We start from the raw sequence: 8,017 nt of genomic DNA, 5'->3' as shown, positions 1-8,017 counted from the left end.
ACTCTGGTCAGTGAGTCCCAGAGCTACAGCCAGCTGTAAGGAAGGTTGGTGCCACAGTCTCCTGGCCGCACACCCCCACATCAGCTAAAACTGAGAAGGATGGTTACTCCAGAAATATTAGCAGTCTCTATTCTATGTTATTTATTTATTATTATAAATAACAACATAGAATTGCACTATATTTCTAGATAATCAAGTAAGAGGATTTGAGGAAAGAATCAAAGGAAAATAATTTCTTCTTGTTAATGAGCATATATTGAAGCAGTGACTTCAATTAGTACCATTGCTACTTCTTCTCACCATCATTCAGTGAATTATCTGGTGCTTTTTATTTCTCAATTCAATCCTAATAGCAAAAAGGGAAATATTTGTGATAGAATTTCACATCATAAGCTTTCAAATCTGTAGACAGGGCACTTTGAGTGCCTGTCTCTTCCTTCCTTGCCTCCTTCCTTCCTTCCTTCCTTCCTTCCTTCCTTCTTTTCTTTCTTTCTTCCTTCCTTCCTTCTTTTCTTTCTTTCTTCCTTTCTTCCTTTCTTCCTTTCTTCCTTTCTTCCTTTCTTTCTCTTGAAGTAGGCCTCATGCCCAATGTGGCCTTGCACTCAGGATCCTGAGATCAAGAGTTGCACACTCTACTGACTGAGCCAGTCAGGTGCCCCTGTGGGAGAATCTCCTCCCTAAAGGAATAGACCTCAAGATAAGGGAAGGCAACCTGGGTAGTGTGACTTCCCTCATAGCCCTGTAACATGAGACCACCCAATGAGACTGTATGCCTATACGTTACCCATATTTGGGAAACAAAGAAATAGAAAAGGTATAAAAGACTACCCCATGTGACTTTTTGGGGCTCAGATTTTCAAGTACGAACCAGTAACTGAAATAAATAATAATAAGAAGTAGCAATGGTACTATCTAATTGAATTCACTGCTTCAATATATGCTCATTAACAAGAAGAAATTATTTTCCTTTGATTCTTTCCTCAAATCTTCTTACTTGATTATCTAGAAATATAATGCAATTCTATATTGTTAACAACATAGAATCGCATTATACAATATCAGAAATTTAAATGATCAGAAATTTCGATTTTGTAACATTACATTTATGGCAGAGACTGCTAATATTTCTGGAGTAACCATCCTTCTGAGTTTTAGCTGATGTGGGACTGTGCGGCCGGGAGACTGTGGCTCCAGCCTTCCTTCCTTACAGCTGCTATAGCTCTGGGAATCACTGACCAGAGTAGAAATTATGTATGCATCTCCTTTGTTAAATAAAAGTTGGGTTTCATTCACATCTTAAGTGCCTGCTCTCCTGCCTTCTTTACTTTGATCAAGAAAATCAGTGCAGTGAAAACACTGAGACATATCTCATTGACTTCATCAAATTGGAAAATCTTTGAAGTTAGCAATGTGATATGAGTAAGGGGTGAACTACGAATATAGAACTATGGCTGTGCAGCAGGCACTACTCAGTTTTCTACCAGCTTTTAAAGTAGGTTATAAACCTACATTTGCTATTCCTTCTCAAATCTTAGCCACCACCAAGAAAACCTGTGAGAAACCAAATGATTGAAGAATATATTTCTGAGGCCTAAAATCTCATTGAGCCTTTGTAAAATAAATGTTTTCCAAACACCAGATTCTTTATGAAGAGGTGCTATGTCCCATATTAGCGCACACACACACACACACACACACACACACATAGAGAGAGAGAGAGAGAGAAGGGGGGAGATAAGTAAGTCAAAATCAGAGAAAAAAACAAAACTCTTTTTTTTAGTTTATTTTTACTTATTTTTGAGAGCACAAGAGAGAAACAGGAGGGTGGAGGGGTAGAGAGAGGGAAAGAGAGAATCCCAAGCAGGTTCCACACTGTCAGTGCAGAACCCAATGTGGGGCTTGAACTCATGAACTGTGAGATCATGATGGGAGCCAAAATCAAGAGTCAGATGCCTAACCAGCTGAGTCACCCAGGTACCTCCAAAACTCGTCAAAATAGACTAAAGAACCCTATACCATTCGCTCCTTGTTTTTTCTTTCTCTCTCTTTTTTGTCAAAAAATTTTCAATGTTTATTTATTTTTGAGAGAGAGGGAGAGACTGAGTATGAACAGGGGAGGGGAAGAGAGAGAGAGAGAGAGAGAGAATCTGAAGCAGGCTCCGGGCTCCAAGATGTCAGCACAGAACCCAATGCAGAGCTCAAACTCACAAACCGTGACCTAAGCTGAAGTCGGTTGCTCAAAGGACTGAGCCACCCAGGCGCCCCCATTTGCTTCCTGTTTTTGCCTCTTGTCTCTCCTCTCCTACAACTTTCCCCTCATTTCCTCTGTCCTGGCCTCCTGTTCCTAGAACATACCAGGCACGCTCCTTCCTGACTTAGGGACCTTTGGAGGCTCTGTTGCCTGAAGCTCTGCCCTCAGGTGATCTGTGTGGCTAACTCTCCTACTCCTTCAAGGTTTTTTTTTTTTTTAAATATTTTTATTTACTCTNCGAACCGCGAGATCATGACCTAAGCGACAGTCGGACGCTTAACCGACTAAGCCACCCAGGCGCCCCTCAAGGTTTTGTTCAAATCTCACCTCCGTGAGGCTGTGTCAATCCAGGTCTCCTGAAAAGCAGCTGCCAGTGTGGAATTAGACACACAACAGAGTGATTGGGGGAAACACCTATGAAGAGAAGTAGTATTTATTTTGAGAGACAGAAACAGAAAGTAAGCAGGGGAGGCACAGAGCAAGAGGTATCCAAAGTAGGCTCTGTACTGTCAGTGCACAGAACCGGAGGTAGGGCTCGAACTCGTGAACTCTGAGACCATGACCTGGGCCAATATAGAGTCGGACACGTAACCAACTGATCCACTCAGGCATCCCAGAGAAAAGATTTCTTACTAGAGGGGTCCTGTGCTGGGAAAAAGTAGTCTGACATCAGTACGTCCACCAAGCTCAGTCACTGGCTTGAACTGCTAAGAAGAATCCTTTGGGATGAATGCTGTTGTGAAAGGCATAAGAGTTGAAGGATGTGAACCATTTACGTGCCTGGGAGCAGGTAATCTTGGAGAGAGATCTATCTGAGTGGCATGCCTTCAGGCCCCACAGACCCCCTACCCTAACTACTCCATGAAATACTGCCATCATTAATTATGCCACATAAAACAACCCATCACCCACTTGGCCTTCCCAATCCTCCTCACTCTGTTCTACTTTTACTTTGTTCCATAACACTTTGCTTCATATCATTAAATGTTCATGAAAACAATGAGAAGAATGTAATATCCCAAATTTATGAGTACATCAAGGTTAGTAAGCTTTGAATGTGTACTCGTTACAGGATTCCCCAGGGTTTCATCTTTAGACTTTATCTCCTTAATTCTATTGTCACAGACATACTGTTAATAATAATTATTTTGATGCTGCCATAACAGCATTATTGAGCATGTATCATGTGCCAAACACTGTACCAAGTAAGTACTTTACCTGCATTATTTCCTTTAATCCCCACTAAAAATTTTGTGATTAGTATTATAATTACTCCCATTTTTATTGATGAGGATACTAAAATTTAGAGGGAACACATAGCCAGTGAGTGGCAGAAACAGAAGTCATGACTTGGTCGGACAGCAGAGCCCTATCTCTTATCTGCCAGACTGATTTCGGTGGGGGTGGGGGGTACAGGGGGAATCATTGAATCATTCCTTTGCTTAAAGGTTTTCATTGCCTCTCCAGTGCCTTTGAGGGACTGCAAGAGCTAGCACAGCCCGCCTACCTGATCTCATTCCTCTCCTCACTCCTTTAAAACTCCACCTTTGAGCTGTACCGGACCACTTCACCTCTGAATGCTCCAGATTCCTTGTCTTCCCTCTTTCATTCCTGCGATTCCTGCTACCTCTCACTCCTTCTTTTCCTAACGTATTCTTGTGCTCAGGGACTCCTTTCAGATGCCACCTTCATCAGGGAGGTATTGCTCACTTTCCAAGTCTGGCCTCAATGTCTCTTCTTACATTTTCCCATGGCAACTTGGTTATTTCATAGAACGCTAATCCACTATACCATACTTCTAGGTCAAACCAGACTAAGCTTTTTCTATAAGGGCCAGGTAGTATATATTTTAGGTTTGTTGAGCTTTGTGGGAAATGTCACAACTACTCAACTCTGCTGCTGTAGTGCAAAAGCAATCACAGAGAGTACGATAATAAAAAGCATGGTTGTGTTCCAATAAAACTTTATTTAAGGACAGTGAAATTTGAATTTCACATAATTTTTATGTGTCATGAAATATTATTCTTCTTTTGATTTTTTCAACCATCTAAAAATATAAAAACCATTCTCAGCTTGCAGACTGTACAAAAATAACCAGGTAAGTGGGCCAGATTTTATAGCTTGCTAATCCCTGTACTCTTCCATGAACTTTTAATAGCTAGAAAAATGTCTCATCCAACTTTATATCCACAGTGCTTAGTACAGCATCCAGTTTATAGTGAGTGCTTAATAAATGTTACATACATAAAACACACATAGCTAGTAGTGAGTGATAGTGTCAGGATTCAAACCTGAGTCAATTTGACCTGGCAGTGTGATGTCACAGTGCCCAATCTATGGACAAAGATATAAGTGATGCAATACACTCAGATCAAGATATTCAAGATATTAGCAAAGTAATTCTAGCTAGTAGTGAAATTGCTGGGTCATATGGTAACTCTATATTTTAACTCAAAAAAAAATTTCTTCTAGAACTAGCTTTGGTAAATTACATTTTTACCAGGGATTTCAATTTTAATTATTTTGTTATTGCCTTTTGGGGGGAGTGATATTGCCTATTTTATTTTAAAAATAAAATCTCATACTGAGTGGTAACATTGCCTAATTGCTAAGAGTACAGCTTTTGGAGCCAGACTGCTCCAAAAACTATGTTGAAATGATGTTGTTTACTCGAAGTTCCCAAGAATAATAAAAATGTATATCTTAACAAAAATTTGTACATGAATGTTCATGAAATTATTCATAATATCCAAAATGGGGAAGCAACCTAGTTACCCATCAGTTATCCTGATGAATGGATAATGAAATGTGCTATATCCATATGATGGATATTATTTAGCAATAAGGATAAGTACTGATACAAACTACTTCACGGGTGAACCTTGAAAGCATGATGCTAGGGGCACCTGGGTGGCTCAGTCAGTTAAGTGCCTAACTCTTGGTTTCAGCTCAGGTCATGATCTCACAGTTTCATGGATTTGAGCCCTGCATCGGGCTCTGTGCTTGGCAGCATGGAGCCTGCTTGGGATTCTCTCTCTCTCCCTCTCTCTCTGTCCCTCCCCATGTGTGTTGTCTCTGTCTCTCTTAAAATAAATAAATAAACTTAAAAAAAAAAGAAAACAATATGCTAAGTGAAAGGACAGTCACAAAGAACTACATATTATATGATTCCACTTATATAAAGTGTCCAGGATAGGAAATCTTTACAGATAAAAAGTAGACTAGTGGTTGCTTAGGGCTGTGGAATGGGAGGGTAGTGGGGAAAAGGAAGTGATTACTAATGGGCAGGGTTTATTGGGGAGAGATGAAAATATTCTAAAATTGATTGTGGTGATGGCTATACAACTCTGTAAACATACTAAACCCATTGGACTGTATACTTTAAATGGGTAAATTGTTAATTATATCTCAATAAAACTGCTATTTAAAAAAAGAGAAAGAAATAATTTCCAGAAGCACCTTTGCATCAGGCCTTTAATGAACATTTGAACTGTACTGTTACCGTTATTGGCTGTTGCTCAACTTACAACTTAGCCTACCATGTACCCTATTCCCCACCACCATTTAATTTGGCCTTATTTACTGTGCTTTCAGATATTTAATATATTCCAAGTCTCAGCTATTTCATTTTTTAAAAATATAAACCTTTTTCAAACTGTAGCTTTTGAACCAGAGACCCCAAACTTTTTAAGTTACATAAATGCTTAGAGCATCATAGTTTTCTTCCAAAGGATATATATCAGAAAGAAGCCTGAATGTTGTCAGGAAATTCATTCTCTTTCTATATAATCTTTTGTGCAGTTTATTCTCTTCTTTCTTTTCCTTTTAAAGTTAGAACAGAGGGGTGTCTGGCTGGTTCCGTTGGTGGAGCATGAGACTCTTGATTTCAGGGCTGTGAGTTTGAGCTCCGTGTTCGGTATAGAGATTACTAAAAAGTAAATAAATAAGAATATAGAACAGAAAGACCCTGAAGAACACAGAACTCCAGCACATGGACACTCCCTGTGACCTCACCTTTCAATTAGGATGTGGTTACCAGGGTGACCATATTAGTTACACATGGAACATCAGAGGTTGACAGCAGGCGATGGTGGGGTAGTTCAGACCAAGGAAGGCTGGGAATCCAGGCTGACCCTCCTGTCTGCTGAAGTCCAACAACCCTGCCAAAAGAATAAGGTCAGAAGTTACTCACTACAGGGGTGGTTATTTAAGGTCACAAGAAAAGAAACAGGACTGAAACCAGAAGTCTATTTCATAAGAAAAAGAAAATTGTGATTGGTTACTCCAGACACTGGTGGAGCTGTATAGTCTATTAATATTTTAGTTATTTGAAAGCTTAAACTTAAGGCAGTTATAGGAAAGAAAGACAAACCATTTAATAGAGAATAGCAAACAGAGTAACATTAAGAGGAAGAAAAATGAGGTAAAAAATGCTTTGAAATAGAGTAAGAAGGCATGACTTCCAACTAAAAGACTGGGAGGTTATTTTCATTTTCTGAAATTTGGTTTATTTATCAATAAGCGGTTGAGTTGAATTCAGTCCTCACTGAATACTGACTTACTCATATATCTAATCCCTTTCAGCTTTAAATATTTAGGAATTCAACACTTAGACCTGAAATCACAAATTGTTTGTCTGGTACCCATGAACAAGGGTTTAGAAAGAATTTACAAATTCAAATTTAGTGGTTTTATAGAGGCAACAAGCCAACCAGCTCATTACACAGTGTTCCTATGTAGTCCAAGAGACTACTGTTTCCTACATTGTGACATAACTGTGATATGACAACTTTTTTTATTGCTTCTTACAAGCTGTGTTGCTTCAACACAGATCAAAGCTTCCTAAACTCCATCAAACATTTTCATTATACACAGTAAACAAATTTAAAACAAATTTTTTATTGTAGATTTTCAAATTAAGCCAGTAGGCAGGGCATCATACCTTAAAGCTGTAGAAAAAAGAGAAGTGGGAAAGAGACCATTAGACTTCACCATGCTAGAATAACTAAAAATGCCTGCAAAACTCATGTAGCCATTCAGCAGTAGCATCATACCCATGCAAGTGTTTGCCCAGGGGATTGCATCAGTAAAGGGATTTGTCAATTAGTATTTATCTTCTTGTAACCCAGAGGAAAGCATACCTTGAAAACAAAGCACTGATTTGTTTTGCTTTTTGTAAGTTTGAGCAACAAAAACACTGATCTGGTTTGCTTTTTGTATTTGGTAGCTATACCAAACCTAAGGTTGGCTGAAGGCCTTTCTGTCTAGCAGTGGGGCGTTGTGAGAAACCAGTGAGATGGTCAAGTCCTAGGTCTTACATAGTTGCCTTTGTCAGCGGTTTCTCATAGCACAGTGAGCTAAATACTCATGTATGAATTGATTCCTGTTTGGGGTGGGTTCAAGCATCCTTCACAATGAATCTGTAGGCATTCCTTTAAGGAATACACAGATGTCTGGCAATGTCAGCTTCAATGAAGGCATTTCTTTCCACATTTTTCAGTTGGGACATCTTTTCCTTCGTATTTTACACGTTTCCAGGCTGCCTTGGACTGGACTTTCCTTCTTCTGTCGTGCGTTGCATGAATGCGTCATCAAATTGTCCGTGCACACGTGCCAAATTCGCCTTTAAACTCTCATCTCTTCGGGATCTTGAATCATGTACCTTCCTGTATTGGCAAGCAATACCTGGAATATCAGAGTTACTCAAGTAATACGTAATGAATAGCCGAAGCTGCAACCTGTTGAATGCAAGAATGAATGAACCCT

This window comes from Crocuta crocuta, unplaced genomic scaffold, assembly GCF_008692635.1.
Source record: "Crocuta crocuta isolate KB4526 unplaced genomic scaffold, BGI_CrCroc_1.0 scaffold708, whole genome shotgun sequence".
Lineage (NCBI taxonomy): Eukaryota > Metazoa > Chordata > Mammalia > Carnivora > Hyaenidae > Crocuta > Crocuta crocuta.
Note: the sequence above shows the minus strand (reverse complement) of the source record.